Source organism: Emydura macquarii, unplaced genomic scaffold (assembly GCF_026122565.2).
Source record: "Emydura macquarii macquarii isolate MOO-44397 ecotype Brisbane River unplaced genomic scaffold, CSIRO-AGI_Emac_v2 contig_1253, whole genome shotgun sequence".
NCBI classification, from domain to species: domain Eukaryota; kingdom Metazoa; phylum Chordata; order Testudines; family Chelidae; genus Emydura; species Emydura macquarii.
In genome coordinates, this window is record NW_027131390.1 from 32,431,331 (window position 1) to 32,455,223 (window position 23,893).

General features: G+C 38.1%; 1 long non-coding RNA gene across 1 annotated transcript in view; it reads right to left on the bottom strand.

Annotated features, from left to right (window-relative positions):
• LOC137153252 (uncharacterized) overlaps nt 1–23,893 on the bottom strand; it is a 161,525-nt gene that overhangs the window by 69,048 nt on the left and 68,584 nt on the right. Inside the window, exon 2 of the long non-coding RNA XR_010919745.1 lies at nt 8,123–8,249. This is a non-coding gene — a long non-coding RNA (uncharacterized lncRNA). The remainder of the gene's footprint in view (nt 1–8,122; nt 8,250–23,893) is intronic.

Sequence of the window (23,893 nt, forward strand, 5' to 3'; positions counted from 1 at the left end):
ACGAGAAGATAGAGATTCCCTATTTACTCTAGGTAGCCCAAAAAGATTTAAGAGAAACCGGCAGATTACTACACTTCTGCTATCTTTTGAAATGATAGACTCTGACTCACCTGTACATATATTTTTACCTGCTTTAACCTCTCAATAACTCTCATTCCTTTTTCTTAGTTTACTATAGAATTGGCTACCAATTATATCTTTGAGATATCACTGAGATGTAGGATGCAAATTGACGTGGGTGAGTGACTGGTTTCTTAGAACTGGGTGTAATCTGAATATTTATGGTTTTTGGTGTAAGTGACCATATATCACATATATCTATCTTGCCTGGGTGACAAGATAGACTGGAGTATCTAAGGGGACTATCTGTGACTCCATTATAAGACTATTGTAGTACTTGGGGGTTCACATTTGTTACTGGATTGGTAAAATCTAATTATAGAACATACAACCAGTTGGGATGTCTGTCTTGCTTTTTGACAGTCTGCTCTGACAGTCTTGGTTATGACCACTCCAGACTTCAATCCATTTTCAAGCACCCCCACAATCTTATTTCTATTTTTGATCATACCACTCCTCTCCTCCTATATATTTGTTCTACAATATTACTTCAGTGTCACAGTGTCCTTTTTATTCCAGTGTCTATACTATCAACCTTATCTCCACGTATTTGCCCCCTGACTTTTCACCTGAACTGCACACTCTCTCCATCCCTGGTTTACATTGCTGTATGGTTGCTCAATCATAATGTTCTAGCTCCTTTTCTGAAAATTGTCTTTTCCAAGCGCCACAGATGCTTTTTGCCCCCCCCCCCCTTGCCTTCCATGCTTTCCCCCAATACCGTCATTTGCTAGAGATGAAGTTATCCTGTTGGTTTCCACTGTTAGTCTATTTCACATGTTCTCTGGCGTCTCATTGTTCAGTTAAGCTGTCTCCTAATTACATTTTCTAGTACTTCCTGCTTTAAGTACTGTACAACACATTATAATTCTACTACACCTTTCCCCGACATTCTGCTCTGTACATCTCTACTTCTCCTCAGCATTGTCATATCCTCAGATACCATCTTGATGAATAAATTATCAAGATTGTTCTACAAGAAATCTGCCACATGGCATGCAACCTCTTTTAAATCTGAGAGTTAGTTATGAATCCCATATTAGAACTACATGGGCTGTTCTCGTGCAGTTGCGTGTTAAACTACTGTAGCAGCAAGTTCATCTGAATATGTACCTTCTTTCTTTTGTTTTCCTTCCCTTCTTTTCTTCATCACTTTTAGGACAAAATAAACTAAGAATAGGAGGTTTGACAAAAAAAAATATTGATCCAAACCTGCACTCAAAAATCAAACTATCTTGGCTTGTTTGAGATACAAAATTAAAGCTATATCTACATGGATGTATATCTTTTTCCTTCCATTTCTGCTGTCTCTAGTTTGGTCAAGAATCATTGATATTTTGTATCGCTATGAGAGTTATTCATGTTTGTTAGCCTGAGTAGAAGGCAGGGAATAGTGGAAATCTCACAAGATTCTCTCATAAGAAACTTACACCAGTTTTCCAAGTTATTACAAATTAAATGAGCATCCACACTTTTTGGTTCTTATCAAAATTAAACTGCAAGACTTTCTGAGGTGCATCTATCTACAACTAAACAGAAACCCTAATTCTAGTGCAGTAAAAAGAGAAGACTGAGAGGGGACATAATAACAGCTTTTCAAGTACATAAAAGGTTGTTACAAGGAGGAGAGAGAAAAATTGTTCTTCTTAACCTCTGACGACAGGACAAGAAGCAATGGGCTTAAACTGCAGCAAAGGAGATTTAGGTTGGACATTAGGAAAAACTTCCTAACTGTCAGGGTGGTTAATCACTGGAATAAATTGCCTAAGGAGGTTGTGGAATCTCCATCATTGAAGATTTTTAAGAACAGGTTAGACAAACACCTGACAGGGATGGTCTATATATTACTTAGTCCTGCCAGGAGTGCAGGGGACTGGACTAGATGACCTCTCGAGGTCCCTTCCAGCCCTATGATTCTATGTTATTGCTCTACAATCACAATCAATGCGGTCCAAGCAAACCTCATAAAAACAGTTTTACTTTACTTGTCACAGAGTTGTGTGTAATTTTACATAATTACAAATTATGCACTACTGATCACATTTAGAAGGCACCCAGAATAAGGGGATCTGCAACATACTTTAAAGCATCTCACTTAAGACCCCTAAGTCATTCTCCATTTTATTTTTCTTGTAACACACATCACATGAATCCAACCAACCCTGCCTTAAGTAATTAACTAGAACAATGCCATCCTCTCTAAATTCAAATAAGATAAGGAGCAGTGGCCCCTTTAAATTCAAGCTCATATTCTAAACAGCCCCTAAGTGATTTTGCATAGCACTTTTAAAATGGCAATTTACTCACCAGTTACCAAAGTTACACACTTTCTCGCCACGAGAATAGCTTGAAAAAAACAGCGGAAACATTAAATGTTGGCCTGATTCCCATATCAAGTTAAAATCCAGATTGATGAAAAGCAGTAGAGAGGTGCAATGAGGGCAGTTCTCCTAAATTGTCGTAGCCAGAAATTGCTGAGAACTCTGGCTTTAGGCATTCTACAGTAGTTTTATTTCCAGTATTAACACAGTACATATTTACCGGTCCCATAAAGCACAATACTCCATCTGATGCTCGATACAGCGCCTCGTGTTCTCTCTCTAGACTAAAAGGCTTAATACAAAGATTTCTGTTCGTGTCTCTCTCAATATCAGACACAGCTTTCCAGTAGATTGATGCTCTGAAGACTGCGCCTTTGAGTTTGGGCTCCAAACAAGGGGTGAACCAATCAGTGCAACCTAAGCGAACAGAAGCATTTGACTCTAAAATGATTTAGGTAGTATGACATAATTTGCAAAATGAACACAAACCTGACCCAGTCTTTGTCTCATCATCCAAATGGGGAGTCGTGGGCTTACTGGGCCTTCTATGCAAGGGTGTTCATGGTGCCTATATACTATGGTAATAGGCTCATTATAAATGAAATAGATGACTATATGTTATTCCCAGGTCACAGAAGCCTTAAGGTGGAAATGCACAATTACTTTTACCCTAATACTTTTAATTGTACCACTTCCCCAATAATAGCCTCTCAGGGTCACACACAGCTTTATATGATCAGTGTTCTCTAGAATTAACATCGCCTCTCTCTGAATCTTACAATTCCACACTGGAATTGGATGCATGTGTACATCACCAACTCCGAGGACTTCTATCTGCTTCTTTATAAGCATATACAGATCACAGAAAAGGGCTGTCCACATTTTTTGATGATTTTCAAGACTCACCCACCCACCTCTTTGTAACACTTTGTAACACTAAAACAAACACTCTGCCATGCAAAATTAAGGATCCTCCCTCCCCCACTGCATTATGTAATTTATCAACAGCTCCAAAGAAATGCACACACTTTATCTACTAAATAAAACAAGCATGTTAAGGAAAGCCCAAAGGTACAGTACAGGTCATCAAAGCTAATGCCTTTACAGATGCAAATCTTTAAATCCAAAATCTTTAAATTATGGGATTTCTAGGGTAAAAGCAAACATTAATGTGGTGACTAAGGATCATACTTCATATCAGACAAAAAGTTTTACAAAATCAATGTTTTGTAGTTCAGATTTATTATGTTCTACACGCATATAGGACAAGTACATGCTTTTCCCAAGTGTAAAATATCTGCCTTCATAGCTATGAAATTTTTTAAGTCCTATGGAAATGTAACCAAACTACTTCAGGGAAAGTCCTCAAAAGACCACATCTTACAAAATAAGGAAGGCAGAGTGGACCATTGGAGACTGGTAGTTGCATGGGAGCGATATTAAGGTTTTTTGCATGCCCTTAATCATATATTTTCACATGGCAAAGTCCATCTTTTCTTCTTGTCTTTTAAAAGGATAGGATGGGAATTTTGACATTGGTGAGTGGTTGAGGGACTGGGGATGGCAAATTGTTATGTCTATTTTTTCTCCTGGACATTGTTGATTAGGGATGTTACATGGCACGGATAGAGCTGTAATAGGAATTGATGTTATAATCATATTTTTAAGTATTGCAAATGTGTATACATCTATAGATTGGGACTCATCCTGTATGAAGAGAAATTAATAAGTAATATCTAAATAAAGAATTTGGAAATATATATAATTAATTAAGTAGTGGAGCCTAAGTAAATTTCTATACTTTTAAAACAGAAAAAAAAAAAAATCATAAACCTGCCACCAAAACCCTGAGCTGATTTCTTAAAAGATCATTTTCCCATTCCCCTACATATTACTGTTACATCTATGCAACTTTAAGTGCAATCTAATGACTTTTTTTTACTTGGGAATTTCTGTAAATTCTACAAAATGTTCCAACAACTATTTCAAGGTACTGGGATCCAGATACTCAGGTATTTATGTGCTTAACTGCCAGTGAAATCAATGGAAGCTAAGTGTCTCAATATCGTTGAGGATCTGGGCCTGGGACATTACAATAATAGGCCTCAGAAGCTAGATGCATAAAAAGGACTCAGGCAATGCTCCCAAGCTGTGCAGAGATGGACCCTGTTCATTTTCTTTTCATTCTGGCTCACACCTCCACATGTGACCTCTCCCTTCCTATCTCCAGATCAGACACCTTAACCCAGTATTACTTTATGAGGTCTGCTTCAGGCCACAGGGCCTATATTAAAAAAAGAAATCTACACCAGAACATGCAGAGTTCTATCTGCTCATGCATACTTTATGTGCATATTAGCCAGGTGAGCATTATGTATAGTAATTCAGCTAATTATCTTGATACCTCCCTAATATTAATAGGAGACACTACTCAGCAACTCCAGCTACAGTAAAACAAACTGGGCATATCTAGGTCAAGTCATTTTGAAGACAGAAAAATCTGCTAAAATAAAACCCTATCTTAACTTTAATGGTCATACCTCCTACACATCTTATCCTATTTCCCACAGAAATTGTGGAAAAATGTTATCCTTGTATACTAACTGAAATGTAGAATGGCAGGCAAATTCTTCAATTCTGAGAAATTTAGGAGTGTGAGTACCTGTGCATGTGTGTAAATGCAAGTCAGAATTATTATGGACAGCATATTTTCATTTTGGACAATATGTGGCTTTATATGTTTAAAGAATACCTATGATTATGAAGTGAATCACTTACAGAAATGTTTTGGATTTTTTTCAGGGAAAAAGAAGTGGTTTTGGAGGTTAGGCAAAAAAATCAGAACTCTGCCAAAGGATGGTTGATCCCTCGCTAGACGATGGTCACTGAGTGTGAGACTTTGTGGGAGAGTTTGGTAGGAAAATGGGGAATCCTGGATGTTACATTAGGAATCTAGTGGGCCCCAAAAGCATGGAATGTATAAATATTTCATTACATGTCATGTCTGTCATTTTGATTGGTTAATGAAACTCTACAGAGATTCTAAAAAAAAAGGTATAACAACAATATTCAGATACGTACGTTAGTAAGCAGTATATAAGATTGTAGGGAAAAGCAAACAGTTTTCTAACAGATCATAATACAATTTGCACATACTTTTCATCCAAAATTCATAAGGCTTTTAAAAAGCATTAACTAATCCTAACACCAAGTAAAATGACAAACCAAAGTAGAAGAATATTGAGTGACTTGGCCAAAGCCACAGTGAGGTAGTGGCAGAGACAGGATTAGAATTCAAGAATCCTGACCATCCTCCCCCTGCTTTAACCACCAGTGTATACACTCTCTTTGACAATATACAAGAAAGGAAAAAAGCACTTACATGGGAGCTGGATAATCAACAGGTTTTGCTGAGTTAAGACTCTTAAAATATTTAACTCCTTTGCTGCACTGCACCTGCTGTGTTGATGCATTCAACTGCAATCAATTCAATGTTCAGGTTTAAGATACACATGGTACAGTATGTTCAGCAATACTGAAGATTCATCTTATCTGCAGGTTTGCAGCAGTCAAGTGGTTAATGTTTGACCGAAGTATGCTCCTTCCCCACATCATATGCAACTTTCACATGGCATTGTTTTAATTCAAATCCTGTAAGTTTAATTTTTTCCAGTTTCCCTTGGCTCACATTTTGTGTCGATCCCTCACTGTTGCTGTTTTAGCACAACAGATGCTCCATCAATACTTCACATCTTCTACTAACAGTACTGTGAGAGCAAACCTTCAACCAGTTCTGTCACTCTATTAACATTAAAAAACCCAAGCTCAAGGTACTGGAATACCCCTCTCTCTCCTTATGCAGGACCAAGACAGCTGTGATAGTATGGATATATCCTCACCCTCTGACCAGAGATTCTATTTCTCCATCTGAAGCTGCCTTAGGGCAGGGTTTTTTTCAGTTCAGGGACTATCTCTGTGGAATTCCCTTCCTATGGATGTCTGATGAATAAGTCTGCAGCTGTATTCAAAGCTTTCTGCAAGTAAAGTCTTTCAGTTCCTATCAGTTCATTTCTTTCCTTTCCCCCTTCTATTCATTAATTATTTTAGGTTATTTTCTTTCCCCATTTTGCCTGAATGACTAACTTTTCTTGGCTACCAAGTCTAGTATTTTAATTTTGTACAGAAACTCATTTTTTGGGTGATGGGTGCTTCAGAAAATAAAACAACAAAGGGAGCTGTGTCAAGATGGAAGTTTTTTACTTGGCTGCTGCTGCTACATGATATACATAGAAGTTTTACTTTATACACAAGATTGCTCTAGAGCAATAGAGGTTATAGGCTAAAATGAAGATTTGTTTTGCTTATAACATTGTAAAATCTCCTCCTCATCTTTGTGCTATCTGTTGTCATTTTATTTTGTGGAAATAGCTTCACGCCATAGTTTAACAAAGTTGACAACTGGCAATACTTAAAGGGCATTAAGGTAATGCATTTAAAACATGAGAGGTTTACAGCTCAGAATTGATCATCCCAAGCCATTTTAAGTGAGAGGAATCAATATCATCAGTTCCCGCTCTTTAAGTGCAAATAAATGCTTTAATAGACATAGGCATATACACTGGCTGTGGATTATAATTAGATACAGGATTTACTTGCTTACATACTGCAGTGAGGTCCCTTTAAAAACTGTGATAACCAGCCACAATTATAAATATTGCTTGACTTCCTAACCTGAAAAATACTGGAATGGATGAACCAGCACTGAAACCCTGGATGAAAATGCCAGTTAAGTATCTAGACAAGGGATGAGATTTTCACAAGTGACTAGTGATTTTAGGTGCCCAACTTCAGGCACTATATAGTCTTTGAAAATCAGGCCTCCTTGACTTGACTAAAAATGGGCACCCAAAATCACTACTCGCTTTTGAGAATCTTAGTGTAGGCCTTTGTTTGATCTTCATGTGTGTTGGTGGTGGAAGTATGCAACACCATAGCCTGTGCTATACCTGTTACATGAATATATTTGATGCGTCAGTCTCCAAGATTATCAATCCAACTCTTTTCTTCAAAACCTCTAAAATTCACTTTGAGAGGGAAAAAACAAAAATCACTTCTACCTTAAACCCCCTATTGGGCCTCATGGGGGGCCAAACCTCCTTCCCCTCCTTTCTCTCTTGGATTCACTCCATATCACCTGTGAATCTAAAATTCTGGGGACCAGACTAAATCCAATGACAGGTTGTTAGCTTGGGAAAAACAGGAATCCCATATTTTCAGAATCAATCCATCTGAATTCCAGGCAATTCGTTCTACAAACTGTGCCCATTTTAAGTGAAATAATCAGTATCATTTTTACTGAAATCATCACTATGATCACTCAGTTGCATCAGTATATTTATCACTTTAATATACAGTGGTTAGAGAAGTGCATTTTATCTATTAAGTATTTTCTTTTAGGTGGAACCAATATCTATTTTCTTGAATAAATCAATTTTATCTAGAACCAATGCATTTTAAATTTCCATGCAAGTAGGACTAAGTATTCATGATGCTTTTCTTTATTCAGTACTGCATGTAGTGTGTTTCATTTGAAAAGCTGCATGCCCAGCAATAAGGGTTCAATGATGTATCACTCCCTCACACACCTCAACGTCCACAAAAAATAAATTAGGTTTTCTTACCGTTCTGTCTTCATCATCACCAGGAAAATATGCTGTTGGTAAAATTTTCCTTGTGATGCCCAAAACCTTTTCAAAAACGTCCTTAGTTTTAAAAGGCAACTGTGGGTTGGATGTAACTAGCAAGCATCTGCCATAATTCAAAAAGGAAAGAGACAGTGTTAGCACTGGGCAAATTGATTTGGATAAATAAAAACACATCCATATGTAATGTGTAACTCAAACAGAAACTGAACCAGAACATTTTAGGAAGTTCAATAAAGTTCAGTTAAAAATAATAATATCAGTTAAAATAATAATATCTCTGCTCTTCCAATTGCTGGAATGGTTGGTAGAGGAATTGCCAAAATACAGCAAGAGAGGTTCTATTGTCAGTCATTCCAGCCTGCTCTGAAGCAGGAAGTACTGAAAATCTCCTCCGAAGAACCATTCTTGCAAAGTAACCAGAGTATTTTGGATATACATCTGAATTTTTGGAATCGCTAACTGATCTAAACCATTTGTTTTAAGTTTCTCTATTGCTAGAAAATAATCCAACACTTCCTAACTTCTGTTGCCACTTGTGTAAACCAAAAAGAATCTTGACAGATTAGCACGAGATTTATAAAAGACATGTAGAAAGACAATATGCTTCTGAAGAATATGTGACCCGAAGAAGAGCTCTGTGTAAACTCTAACAGACGTCACCTTCCTCGTGTCTCTAATATCTTGGGACCAACATGGCTACAACAACACCGCAAACAACTTGCCTCTGCTCATTGTATATGTGCTAGACATACAACAGAGGCCTAGTGGGTGGTTAATAAATAGGGTTGTCAGTATGTCAGAAGGGATGAATAGAAGTGATGAGCCAAACTGGTTTGGCACAGAAGAGATATCTCTGAACAAGTTCTGAGGCCTACTGCTAGGCAATATATTCTGCCTAATTTGAGTTAGTGCTACTGCCTTGACTGATATTTTTTGGAAGTGCCATCCTGATATATGATAATTCCAGAGGTCATATCACAATAGACAGGAAGAGTGGTGTAAAGGACACGGAACTGAGACTTAAATGTTCTGGGTTCTATTCTTTGTTTTGCTGCAGACCTCCTGTTTGACCTTGTTGAAATGCTTAAACCCACTGTGCCTCAGTTTTCAGCTGTAAGAATGAAAATACTCAAATTACTTACATACCTCGTATCTCAAAAGGAGGTACGTAAAACTTAATTCATTGGTGCTTGTAAAAATACATTGTACTTCTAGAATGCTCTCCATCTGAAATTTCAAAGTATGATCAGGCACAGACAATTGGAATATTATACTTGAAACTCAAGCAGAGTCTTAGGACATTCACTAACAGCATCAGCTGTGAACCTGGTTGTGGGTGATAATGGTTATTCTCCAAAGATAACACATTACACCTGTGCTTTATTCTCTGTGCAGGTTGCTACTTGACTTCCAGGTGAAATTTCTGGTGCTGATAACTACATGGAAAATCCTAAATGGAACAGACCCAGGATAAATAAGGCCTCTCCAGTTCTATCCCACTGTGCCACGTATGCTCATCCAGAACACTGACACCCTATTGCTTGGGTAAAGTTTGTGGGAGCTGAAGGCGGGGAATTCCCATATCTCTGTAACTTGTTCCCACCATAAATATGCTTAAGGTAAAATTTGATCTTTCTAAGCATGGCCATCTCTCTGCCTGGCTTTTCCAACTGATTAAAGCTATGAAATCCTTGATCATTTGCTTACTGGCTAGATGTGTCATTTGTCTAAATGCTACAAGCAGCAGAGAAGCTTTTTGTTTTGTTTCTCTTACTTTTAAGGTGAAGTACTCAATTTAAATCATTTGAAGTGCTGTTCCTAGATACCATGAGTGATGGGTGCTCTAGAAATGAATAGTTAAATAATACTGTGATTACCTGAATAATGTACCTGACCCAGTACTGATTTAGCTCAGGTTTTAGAAGGGTCTGTGGTTTTGAAGAAGGATAGGAATTCTGTTTCCCCACTGGCTGTCAAGTGGCTGGAATGTTCATTGTACTGATGTTAACGAAAACCTAGGTAGTCAGGGCTTTGTTACAGTTATTGATATAGATATTGTTATGGATATGCTAGCCAGGATATATTATACAACATGCTATTTAGCACACTGGTAAACTAACTAATCCTCACTATGTTGTCACTATGTGATCTATAAACTAATTGTGCCTATTGTGGAAAGATTCCAAATGACTTAACATTGGAGTTGGATTAGACCCTTACAAAAGCTGAGTGATTACTCCCGAGAGCACATGAGTCAATGGAGAAGAACCAGGATGAGGACTCAGAAGTTCTTGGCTCCCAGACCCATGCTATTAGCCACTAAGTTACGTTCACTGAACACTCAGCACATTTCATGCTGCTTATTTGGGAGGACACCATTAATAGAAGAAGAAAAATGAATAATTTGTGTGTGCTGTCATCAAGTCAATCATACTGCTTGTGAAAGGGGCAGGAGAGGCTTGACCAGTTCATAAAAATATCTGTGGAAAAAAAGGTTATATTATTAGCTCTGAGAGGGGAGTAGGGTTAGAGCATGGGGGCTGGAAACCAGGACCTCTGGTTTTTATTCTGGCTCTGGGAGGGGAGTGCTCCTAAAACCTGTATGTGTTCCCCCAATGCCTTTTGCTTTTGTCTGCATGCCAAATGGATTACAGGAGAGAAAATTATTTTCCTCTCCTTTTATTTTATGTCTGGCATTTAGCCAAGATAAGTGCTTTAATCAATATTTATATTTAAAGTGTGGCTTTTCGCCTAGGAATTCCTGAATTATTGGCTTTTCGCCTAAAGTGCTTTATCATGCACTCTCTCTAAAATCAGTTACTTTTAAAAGGTATTTTGCCATAGTATCGCTTATTATAAAATTCCACCCCCATAGCCTGGCTTGGCCAGCTGCATGAGTGTAAGTAATATTAACAAACACTAGCATCTTACCACTTACTGACCATTATCCACCACCAAGCTGTTAGGTAGCAAACCCACACTGCTTGGCTTAACTGAGGTTTTGGCTAGCTGGCTCCTGGATGACTCATCAATTTGTTGATAAATTGTATAGTCAGTTGATTTAGCACACATTGGTCTGTTTATTAAATATATTCCAGAGGCCAAATAGCCGATGTCAGTCAGGGTTATTGCTCTAAGACAATAATATAGTGCAGGAAAAAAGTTCTATATCAGCGGTTCTCAACCTTTTTTTCCCCCGAGTACAACTTGGGTCAGGCACAGTCAGGCACAGCCAGTTGAGACTGCTGTTCTATATAATAGCAGTGTCCTGGAAGCCATCTTGTGCAGTGATGTTACATTCACCTTATGCAGGGGTGCTCCCAAATTTACACATTTCAGCTAGTATTATTTATATGATGATTTTACAAGTTACACATCTTGTAACGCTTCACTAAAATCCAACCATCAGTTTGTCTTAGTTTCCTAACACATTGTTCCTTTTCTTCTGTATCTTAGTTTTGGATACTAGCATTCCAGATATTGGTCCATTAAAGTACTTCCCTAGCTTGCACTAAGACAAATGTATCTTGATTTTGACAGGTTTCCTATCTGCTTATGCCAAATGTTTTCTTCAGCAAATGCAAGGAATTATGGGATACTTAGCATAAGTGAACTGGATTATGTTACAGTATAGGCCACTGTAGGCTCTCTATCACTGTTACAATATTTGTTCTCAATGTTAGAGGTGCTGAATGAATACTATTATGTATATAAATATATATGGTGTGGTTAAACTAACTAATCCTTACTATGTTGTACCTATTTGATCTATATAGTAATTGTGTCTGATTTGGAAAGATTCCAAATGATTTACACTGAAGTTGGATTTGACCCTTGGAGAGGCTGAGAGACTATCCCCAAGAGCACGAGTCAATGGAGAAGAACCAGGATGAGGACTCAGAAGTTCTTGGCTCCCAGACCCATGCTATTAGCCAGTAGGTCAGGCTCACTGAACACTCAACACATTACATACTGCTTACTTGGGAGGACACCACAAACAGAAGAGGGAAAATGTATAATTTGGCTGTATGGTGTGCACAGCCGTGAAGCCAATCATACTGCTTTTGAAGAGGGCATGAGTGTGTCACAAGAATTTACAATAACTATCAAGTCACTTAGTAAAATTAGCAGTGCAGGTCACTGTGCCCAAATTGATTTTCTTTCTTCTTTCCATTCCCTCTCCTCAGTAAGCAAACAAACACATTCTCTATGAACATATATCACAACAGACTGACAATACTGAGCAACCCAAACAATTTATTCACAAAATCCATCATTCAGCTTATTACAGTGTATCCAGCCACCAATGCTTTGTCTTCAGGGAGTGAAATATATAGAAAGTGCTGAATAAATGGTGTCACCACAAGAAAAGGCCAGAATAAAAGTCAATGGAATTCTGAGTAAGACACAAAGTCCATTTTCACCCTCTCTTCCTCTTTCTTGTCTTCCCCATCTTTCCTGCTTTGCTCTCTACTTTTTGACATTTTACTGTCCCCTTCACACTTCTTTTCTCCAAACTCATGCTTGTACATTTTATCCACTACTCTGAAACATAGCAGGGTATCTTCTTTTATCCTTTTCTTCATTATTTTTTTCTTTTCTTTCTTTCTTTCTTTTTTGGGGGGGAGGGGGGATTCGAAGCACCTGACACAATTTAGTGACCAACCCCATTGAATTTTGGTGGGAATTGGTCATCTAATTCCCTGAAGCACTTTTGAAAATAGGCATCTGCAATATGCATGGAAGTTAGTGCAAAACCACCTTTACCTCCCAAAAAGGAACTTTGAAAACAACAGTTCTTTCACAGTCTGAAATGAGTATCGCAAAACAAAAATTACTCTTCCTTTGTGTCTGCCTGCTGGATCAGCTCTCAAGAATTATTATTCAGCAACTGCTTGGTATCAATTTCTGTGTACATTTTAAAATTCAACTGAATAAAAGGTCCTACTCAAGGAGACAGAAAATGGAGCAGCTATTTAAGTCACCTCTCACCAAATGTGAGCTTCCTGAACAGAGGGTTGAACAACAGAGCTGATTGAAGGATAACAATGGTGTTTCATAACAGCCTTTGATGTTTCAAAATTTGTTTTCTATCTGCATTGGAACAAAACCAAAACCTGTCAAACATTTTCACCAAAAAAAGGAGAGAGAGAGTCTCAGTGTCTATAGCCTGTGGGAATGTGTATGGGAGGGGGGGTGTCAGGAAGCTGTTTTGAGATTGGGGAGACTCAAATTCAAGTTGTAAGGTCTGAGGCCATATTCTTTGGCTAAGCAGTAATAGCCATATTAGGAGAAATAGCAGCCATAATCTAAGAAGCATGTGGTCACAACTTCACATCCCCTTCTAAATTACATCAAACAATGTAATATTGGGCAGTTAAGAAGGCATTATTGCCCTAATGGTATCTATCACCACCAGATAAAGAAACAGAACTTAAGATGTTTGATGAAAATTTTATTTGATAGCATTCTGTTTAGCAAGAAATCCACAGATATGATTGTGAAATCTATGCTTCTTTATTGTTTGGTCTTTATATAGTGATCTTCATTTATCTATTGTTTATTTGTATGGTTTCTGTCTGCTTCTTTATTTCTGTCTGTTGCATAACTAAGTGTGCAATATTTAAGTCAATTAAGATGGTTGGGTATGATTGGTTAAAGAATTATTTCACAATATGTTAGGAATGGTCAAAGACTTATTTTGTAATATTTTAGTAAAATGATTGGTTAAGGTATATCTAAGCAGGACTAAAGTTTCACTATAAAACTGGGGTCCAAGAGGGTGACCAGCTAGAGAAAAGGAAGATTAAGGAGGAGGAAAAATCTGAAAGAAGAATTCACCTCCAAGACACAGCCCAAGATCAGAGCTGCTAGAATCCTCTGAACAACCGGAATGTACAGCAATCAGAACTCAAACGAGACTGACCTTGCCTGGCCAACAGGGAAAGTCCACCTGCCTGATCAAAACTGGTGAGCATAGAATTGTATGCTTAGCATGTGAATTATGTTTTGTAATTGTTAATAAATAGAGGTTAAGGCTCTTTCACTGGTAAAAGGTCCTGCAAACCCCCAGAAGAATACATGCAGAGCCCTACGAATTGGGAAAGGGTGTGGGTACTTAAATTAGCCTGGTTAGTTACAATGTGAGCCTACAATTGGGTATAGGTGGCCCTGAGCCCTACCAATTGGGTAAGGATAGGTGCCTTTCACCTGGAGTCCTGTGGACTGGGAAATAGAGGGGGTGCCTAAATTAACTGGGTTAAATCTGGAGCCCTATGGACCAGGAAAGCATGGGGGTGCCCTAGTGTGTGAGATTAACAAAGTACCTGCTCTGCATGATTTAAAATAGTTTTTTATCCCAGATCATTCCAAATCAAGGACCTGTACCTGGATCTCCCACATCCCAGGCCAGTACCTAAACCACTCCACAACAGAAACTCTCTCTTTCGCCCCTTTCTGCTCTAGTTTCTTGGAAACTGATTCAGATTCAGCGAAATAGTGTATTTCAGCAAAAGTTTCGACTAGCTCTGCTGAACAACTTTCAAATGATGTATAACACGCTCACCCCATTGGGCCAAGTACTGCTTGCCTTTCTAACACAAATCCTATTGAGGTCAATGGGAGCTTAAAGGCAAGTAAATAGAGAAGGATTTAGACACTCATGTAAGTTATTTCACCCATGTCTGAATCAGAACAGAGCAGCAATGCTGCACAATAGCTCAGAAACCGGGGAGGGGAATAGTATAGTGTCCAAATTAAACTGCTGGGGGAATTTTAGGTAGGTGAAATGTAATTATGAGATTGGAACTTGGCCAGGATGCTATAAGAGGAGTTATGAGCCTGCCAGTCATTGTGAAACTGCCTCAGAGTTTTCCCTAAAGTAGTGGGAAAAGAACTGTCTTACCATCTACATGATGTTGGACAGGCCAACAATTAAATTCCTTCCTCATAGTCCCACAGAATCTAAGAAACTGGAAAGGAAAAATTCTGCTTTCAATCTAAGAAAACAAAGTTGCCTTGCAGAATGTTCAAACAAATACAGAGGAAAGTGTAGAGAAAGTGAATAATATCAGTGAGTTTCACAATATATTTTATTTTCTGTCCAGTTTTGTTAGTAGGTGGTAAGTATAAACACTGTGTGTACGGTTCACAGGAGCCAATAAAGCATCTTGAAGTATGCAGGCTGCCTTTCTCTAGGTGTGTGTTAGCTTTCAACTTGTGTTTTATGTCATTATATTTTGTAGAAATGCATAGAGAGGAAATTAAGGTTAAAAAAAACTTAAAAATCCAATTTTCTGAAGCATTCAAGCTGGCTAAACAGGACCCTGTGACTGGTTATGAGAAGCCCTTTATCATCTCCTCCCACTTACATGCAATCTAGAAATCCTGTTTAGTGAAACGATGGCATTTTCAGGAATCAGACAGTGCTGTCGATCAAGAAGCCAGGCAGTCTTGTGGTTCTGTTGCCATTGTCAGAAGTAAGAGTGAATTTGTGGTGCTTCTGATCAGCCTCAGAATTGATACCACCATAATCAGAAGTGATTTTCTTGATTTCTTCCCCTCTTTCAATTTTTACTAAGCAATGACATTCTCCAGAGATTAAGGTGATAGTTTGCAGTTCAGCTAGAAGGGACTACATCAGAAATATCTGCCTAGTGCAGAATTGTCAGTATTGGACTGCAAGAAGGCCCTGAAAAATTAATGTTAGGGAGGGGGAAACTTTAATTTTTATCAACGTTTTGCCACTGGCACTCCTTTCCCCAAAGAAGTGGTGATTTTAAAGCCCTGTCTGTCTCCATCAGCCTGTTGGAATAACATCCTATTTAAATTTATTTCAGGAAATTCTTCCACTTCTCATGAATTTTAAAATATTTTTTTCAGTTGAACATTGTCCAGTGACTACTAAGTACATAAGTCTATGCCTGACTTTTTTACACTTTTTTTTTTTTTGCTCGTTAGTACAGCTTTTCAATAAAAGATGCAACTCAGACCCGCTACTTACACTGGATATGTAAATGGCAGTCTCCTTAATCAAATTATAGGGAGGGAAAAAAGATACATTTTATTTGGAAACAAACCGTTTAAAGTTTTGATTCCTTCAAAAATTAACTGTTCTACATAAATGTTCCTGCTAAGTGACTACATAGAAGAAACATCCCCTGCTAATGGAATATAAAATAAACGTATACAATTAAAAAGAGAACACTTTTTGATGTGCAAAATTTAGTATAATTATGTAATTTCCCTTTGTGTGCAAGCAGTCTTGGCATTGAACAAAGTGATGAGTCACATGGAGCTGATTATTGACTTATGAATAGCAAAAATCAAGCAAAAATTATCATTTGAATACAGCAACCTGTGAGTAAATGCATTCATTTAATTTTACAGCAGAACCAGTAGCAAAAGTGCACCCTGATGGTCAAGGAAGTTTTACCAAAGTTATTTTCTGGAGCACTTGAGGGCCTGACAAAATGCATGTAACACTCCTTTGCTGAGCTGTGAAAACACTTTCAAACACCACTGGTAGATGAATTCACTCTTTTAAAGGGCTCATTTCTTTGCCACTTTGGTTGTAACTTGGTAGCTCTGAGCATTTGTTTGATTATGCACTGTGAATGGTGAGCATATTACAGAAGTTTGACAGATCCTTACATCAGACTTTTCAATGTACTGAACTAATGTACAAGCAAAACAATTTACAATTGCTGATGCACAGAATCTAGACTTCAATCAATATATGGGGGGCATGGATCAGCGTCCATGTTGCACTGCCTGTCACTAGCCAGCCCAAGCCAGGAAAGCTAATGATCCATCCAGTCGACCAAATTCGGTGATGAATCCTGGTAACGTGTCACCTGAGGCATGTTGTGCATATGCTAAGAAGAATGAATATATGGGGTCAAATTCTCTTTTGGTGAAAATCCATTGAAGTCAATGGTGTTATGCCATGAGGTAATTTGGGCCAAGCCCTTTAACATTCTGTAAATCTACTGATTTACTCATACTAATCACAGTGCAGTTGTGTTTGGTCTTGAAAGTCCTTTAGTGAGCTTTTTATCAAAGGGAATTGTATCTTCTTCAGTGAATGCAACCATCACCAAATCCTAGAACCCATACCATGGAGTAAATATTGTCTTTTGCATAATTAGTAGCAAACCCCAAACCTTCTGGGGTTTCACAAATTTTTTTTAAAAGTTTTTTTTTTTTTTAAACATATGTCTTCCCCATAGACTATTCATAAAATTAAATTGTAAAATACTGTGGAACAAAATGAACCTCTGTCCCCAAAATGTGGCAGCTCAGAAACTCATCTTTCGCCAGAGCCAAATAAACTTCTAACAATGAAAGTTTGAAGATAGAATTCTAATTTAGAACATGGGTTTTACTAGTGGATTCTGAATTTGGCAAGAACAAATGGTCTCATCTCTCATCATTAGCATGTACATGACATGTTCAGAGGGCCATACCAAGTGCCTTTTTATAGTACATATGCTATGTGACTTGAGACACATTAAAAGATAATTAAGTATATTAAAGAATAATTGATTTACTTCATTTTTTGTTCAAATAGGGACATAAAAATGATTCATGCCTACTTCATTTCCCAGGCAATATCTTTTCATAGCACAGATATATATTATGTAGCGGCAATGCTCTTTCTATAACACTTCTTGTGCAGTGTCAGATGAACAGGCAGACTATAAACAATAAGTCAGCAATATAAAATAGGATGAAAAACCTGTACAGGTGTTTGGTTTAAAAAAATTCAAAATCCCTGAGTAGATCCAAAATGGTAATAATAAGTTGACAAATGCAAATAATGTGGGGGCAAGTAAACAGCTGCCACCCGTAACTATGAGAGAAAAACACAAGTTTTCCTGCCAGGAGCTCCTATTCTTAGTTATGAATCTAAGTAGCTATTTTCATGTGCAAAAACCCAAATACAAGTCTTGGGAAATATTCTTGAATGCAAGATTCTGTGCCCAGCTATTTAAAAGTCAGGTCTTTATTTTTGTTAGCTTTCAGTTTAACAATAATTTCTTCTGTATTAATCTGATGTTTTAAAGTATGTTCTTCCATATGAGCAAACACAGGGCTCTGAGTCAAGTTTCATGTTTTGGTGGACATAATATCAACAATCAAGGAACACTGATGGATGACTATTAACAGATAGCTGGCAGTATACATGCTACCTACTACTAGGGAGAAAAAGATCTTTTATTATATTTATTTGTTTGTTTTTGGCAACTATGACCCATTTCTAAATGTTATTGTTGGAGTTTGTTTTTGATACTCTTGCTATTAATATTGAATTGTACTAATGTCACTTGGACTGATGGGATGTGATTTATTTTTCAATCATATGCACTCAGAACGTGCTGCTTCAGGTTGCTGTGATCTAGAAATTACAACAAGGATCTGGGAGCCTGCAAGAAGCTTCTGCAACCCTGTTTTCTTGGAGTTCACAGAGCCTCTATCTATGTGACCAGCAAATCACTTGATGTTACACCTCAGCCAATAAACCTGAAAGACAGATGCAGTTTCAGATGTGACCATTTTTAGAGTCGGAATTGTGTAACAAAGGAATTGGCCCACCCAGTGAAAATGTATTTACTTTGATGCTGCTTCTCTTTGGTTCCATTAGAAGCCTCGTTACCTCTGAAATAGATCCAGTCCCTCCTCATTCCTAGGAGATTATTGACATTGTCACTATGGGAAGATTCAATTGACTGAAAAAAGGGGATAACAAACCAAACATCCCAGTACATAGACCTCACCTAAAATGCATCATGCATTCAAAATGTAATCTGTACTCTCTCCATTCCAGTATCATTTGCTTCAGCTGATTGGAATATGAACATTACCAGTATCCCATTGTTGTATGACATCAGTTGTGCATGGCTACTTTCTGCATCTTATGCAAAATATCTATTAGAAAACTGTAGTAGATTTGTAAAGAAGATAAAAATATCCAAAGGCCAATATGTATGTAAAGATAAATGTTCATCTTTGTAGGTGCATTTGTTAAAGGTGTAAAATTAACATGCAGAAAGCATATGCCAGCATTTTCTGTTAGAAAGAGTAGAGAAGTGGCAAATTTCTGCACTTCAGATTTTTTTTTTAAAAGTTATTTTCGGCTTCATAAGAAAAAATGGACCACGACAGAGATCTAGCGAGAAATGTAGTTGACATTTAGGAAAACAAAGATGTGAAAAATAAGAGGAAAAAAACCTGGTTGCTATTTTGAGAGTTTCCTTGGTTATGTTCAGGAGTAGTCACCTCAGGTAGCCAAATAACTAATTTTTTGGTTACGTGTCCAAATTTTTTTTTAAAATTGTTTCAGGGTTACCTGAAATTAAATTTTTGCAAATTTTTGGTGAACCAAGAATACTGAAAATTAGTATTTCAGGTCAAATTAAACATTTTTTTGGACCCAAAATGAAACTTTATAAAACCTTTGAATACATAAATTGCAATAAAAGGAGAAGAAATAGAAGACAATATTTATGATTACATATATTACAGCTATAGTTTCTTTCATTAAGGATCTCAAAGCATTATGCTTGTAAGCGTTAATAAATTAAGCCTCAAACACAGTCCTGATAAATAAAATAGCTCAATTTTACAGGTAGGATTGAGCTAACCCTTAGAGCTAGATTCTCAGCTACACAAGGGAATATCTCGGTACAGCTGGGGAGTGGGGCAAGTCCAAAGTCTTTTTTTCCCTTGCTTTCAATCCCGGGGTTGTCTGGAGGCCAAACTAAGTCTTGACAAATTAAAGCATCCCCTTTAACTTGCACCAACTTGTAATTATTACTAGGAGCCATTGCTCTGTTAAGATTCTCTGCAGCACAGTCTTCTCCAGCAGTGCTTAATTTGTAATGAACGAGATGCTGGAGCTCTAGCAATTAGGTGCAGGGGCTCAAGCAATTTTTTTACATTCATAACTGATGCAGCAAGCCCAGAGGTGCCAGGGCTATGAACTGTCAAGCCTAGATGTGCTGGGACTCAGCCCTGGCAATTGCTGTAAAAAATTAAGCACTGCTCTCCAGATAATATTCTTCAGACCCATATAGAATAGTGAGACTAGAATCATGAAGTTTGTTCAGTTGCACCGGGCCCTGCATATATTAGGGAAGGTTTGAAGATACTCCTTAGTAATTCCCTGTTCTGACAGGAATGGCCCCATGAAAATCACCTTCATTTGCCCTATTTTGTAATATCTCTGATTTCAAATCCAGAGATTCTGCCCATCTTTCCACTGTGGCCTAGACTGCAAGGCAATGCATAATTCAGAGACTGACATTGACAGTGAGTCCAGCTCGTTTCTGATTAAAAAAAAAAAAAAACGCTCCACTTTTGAAGGCAAAGCCAAGAGGTTGTTCTGAACAGAGCGCATTGAAAGAAAAGAATTAAGAAAAAAGAAATTAAGATAAGTTTTCCAACAAGAATATTACTCTGACGTTTTCCTAAAATGACATAGTTAGTGTTTAATGTCAACTGATCTTCCACTTCAGTGATAAGTTGTGTAAGTTTAAGTAAACAAGGTAGCAGTGATGGCTCATCAACCCAGACAAGTGAGGCACAGCCTAACTGAGAATTCCCAAAAGCTACAAAATACATTGTTTGTATTCTTTTCTATTTAATTGATAAATATATACGGATTTGATTTAAATAGTACAACTCACTCTCCCTAGTAATGAACTGCAACACCAGAAAGTTCAGAAAATGTAGTGCTGTATGAGGCTTAAATCTTGGTGTAGTTAATAGTGCCTCACAAAGCAACCTTGTTACCATGGCAATGTACCACACCCAGGAGTCACTTTACAAAGGTCTTTCTGTGGTAACCACATCTTGGTGAGTGCACAGCAGGACTGTAGCAGTTAAGCCTCGGTCTCAGGGGCTTTGCAGAGGATGGGGCCTGTACCCTGTGCCTCCCTGGCTCTCTCCCTCACGGGGCTGGCCCTGTGCATGTGCGTGAGGAGCGAACAGTGGCGGCTCTATCTCCCAGGTCTTCCTGCTGTTTCTTCACTATAAATAAGGTAAAAATTTAATAGCTATTAAATCATACATTGGGTGGGGGTGGAAACAACTGTTTTGTAATTTGTGCCTCCCCTATCAAAAAAGTCACGAGCCACCATTGCAAGATAGTATTATTATTTATATAACCGTAGCACCTACGAACCCCAGGTGTGGGTCAGGGTCCCATCATGCTAAGCACTACATAGGCATGTAACAAAGAAAAGAATCTCTGCCCCCAGAGTCTTTATAAGCTACAGGAGAGACAGGATGCAACAGCAGGACAACAGAGAACAATGCGGTTGGAAGGGTGAGGTAACCAAAATGAATAGACTCGAGCAGAAAGCAGAAGTTGCAGCTCTTCTTTGGCCTAAAGCAATGACAATGTATTAAGTATGGCATTTAACAAGGCACTAAATATTATCACCATCAATACAAAGGATTTGCCCACTTAAGGATGTGCCCACTTAAGAAAACCAAATATTTTAAATTAATATAATTGATTTTTATTATCTGAAATTATATATTTAAGGTCATGACCATGACCTTTCCTCTACAGATGGTATCAATTAGAAGAGAGTTGAAATTTATTCTAAATATTCAGGTTGCTAACGTATTCGTTGAGAGAGTTTTTTTGTTTCATATAAAGCTGAAATATTATGTTCTACATCTGGATCTTTTGAAAATGACTCAGAATTCTGGTGGGATAGCCAGGGCTGCTCCTTGGGAAAATTTGGAGGCCTGGGGATGGTCTTAGTTTTTTTAACCAAAAGCTGAAGTGTTATTAACACAGAGTTCTCAAAAACTAAAATATTTTGATTTTGTTTTATTGTGAAAAAAACTAAAAATTGCAAAATGGCAAAAATATTTCAAAATGTGTGGAAAAAATAGCTGGCAGTTTTTGACTGTCTTTAATGAAACTAATGCAAGTAAAAGTCTAAGAAATTGTGAAAGGAAATCTGCAGTTATTAGAATTCATTCAAGCTAGAGCAATATTAGTGCCTTGTATCCAATTTCTTCCCTGAAGGTTTTGCACTGATGTAATTTTGCCTCTAGACTGGTGTTCGCCATATTGCCTTTTCCACAGGGCTGCAGAAACCTAGCACAGCCCAGAAATAGGTGGTTCTTGCTTAGGAGTAAGTGTGTACTATGATAGGTTCTATCGAGGGGTCTTAAAGTTCCCTTTCTCTAACACTGCCTGTCCTCCCCCAACGGTGAAATCCCTCTGGTGTACAGAGAGGAGTACAAGGTGAACTCCTCTGCACCAGCTTGCTTCATTTATGGTACCATTAGAGAGACACTTTTTTTTGCATCTCTTATAACACTATTATATACATATTTATTCATTTACATGATAGTCTGATGTCATTAATCATTTGCTGGTATCTAATAAAGCAGTGCAGTTTAGTTAACATATTAGAAGGTTTAACTGGTAAATATTCTTATGTATTCTTGCATGATTTTAGCTGTTGTTGGGCTAAATCCTGCTTTCCTTATTCAGTGACTTGGGGTTCGTTATCTTGTGTTTGTTTTGTCTATAAACAAGACTAGAAGCTTTAATGGGGGAAAAAAGCAATGAAATATTTGTGTTTCATTTAGTGAACAATCACAGGTCAGACAGTGCTCCCATTAGTAACCCAGGATGAGCACACAAGCCACACATTAATTAATATGTCTTTAATGAGGATTGCGCAGGGCAAATCCTATCAGGTGCTGAACTGTAACTGTCTATTTATGACTGTTTTACCTTCACCCTTTATGTTGCTATTACCATTAAAGGGAGTGAGAGACTGTGATGGGGTGTATAAAGACTGCACTGCCAGGGAAAGGGCTTGGCAGGTTCTGTACGCAAAGATCACCCCACCACTCTGGCCCTGCTAATCAAGCATTATAGGGAGGAGGGCTTTGTTGGAGTGTGTCAGGAGAGAGCCCTGAGAAGGGACTGACTAGAGTGGCTCCTGAAGCAGCACAGGAATTGACCCCACACCAGAGCCCTTCTCCAATCCAAAGTTCTGCAAGGTATTCCTGAAACCCAAGGGAAGCCTGATTGGGAGGGACTGAGTTGGCTACCTTGTCATAAGGACTTCAACAAAGCTGCTACCCAGGCATCCCTGAAGTAAGGTGGAGCCGGGGACTTTTTTACCTTTTTCACCTTTTTCTTGAGCCCAGGAGGGGCTGGGTTTTTGCTGACCTGAACTTTTGCTTTCCTCCCACCCAGAAGCAAAATAAGTAGTCCCATAAGAGTGGGGCCACTACCAGAAATAAGAGGCTGTGGCCTGTACTGCGTGCTGGAAGCTGGTTGGGGTGAGGGACCCCAGCCCAGCTATGGAGCCAACCAAGAGACTGTTGCCAACACTGTCTATATGGCTTCTTCACATTTCCACTTTTAAGGTTTTTTTCTGTTTCTGTGATGGTGCTGATCCTTTTGTGACTGTTTCTTACTTTGTCAGATTATAGACACCATGCTACCTATAGTGTCTACTGTAATAATTATACAGTAATAAAACTGCCATTGGTGGACTCCTGGTGGGCCACCAGCTAATGAGTTTTGTTATGAATATACCATTTTGCTCCTCTATTCTTATGTAATTATTTCTGGAGATGGCTGGTAGGTGATAAATTTCATTCCAGTTTCTTTCTTTCCACAGTCTGGCTCTTTTTCCTACCCAGTAATCAATGACATTTTACATTATGTGCATCCTTTTAAAAAGAGGTATGTCCTGGCCA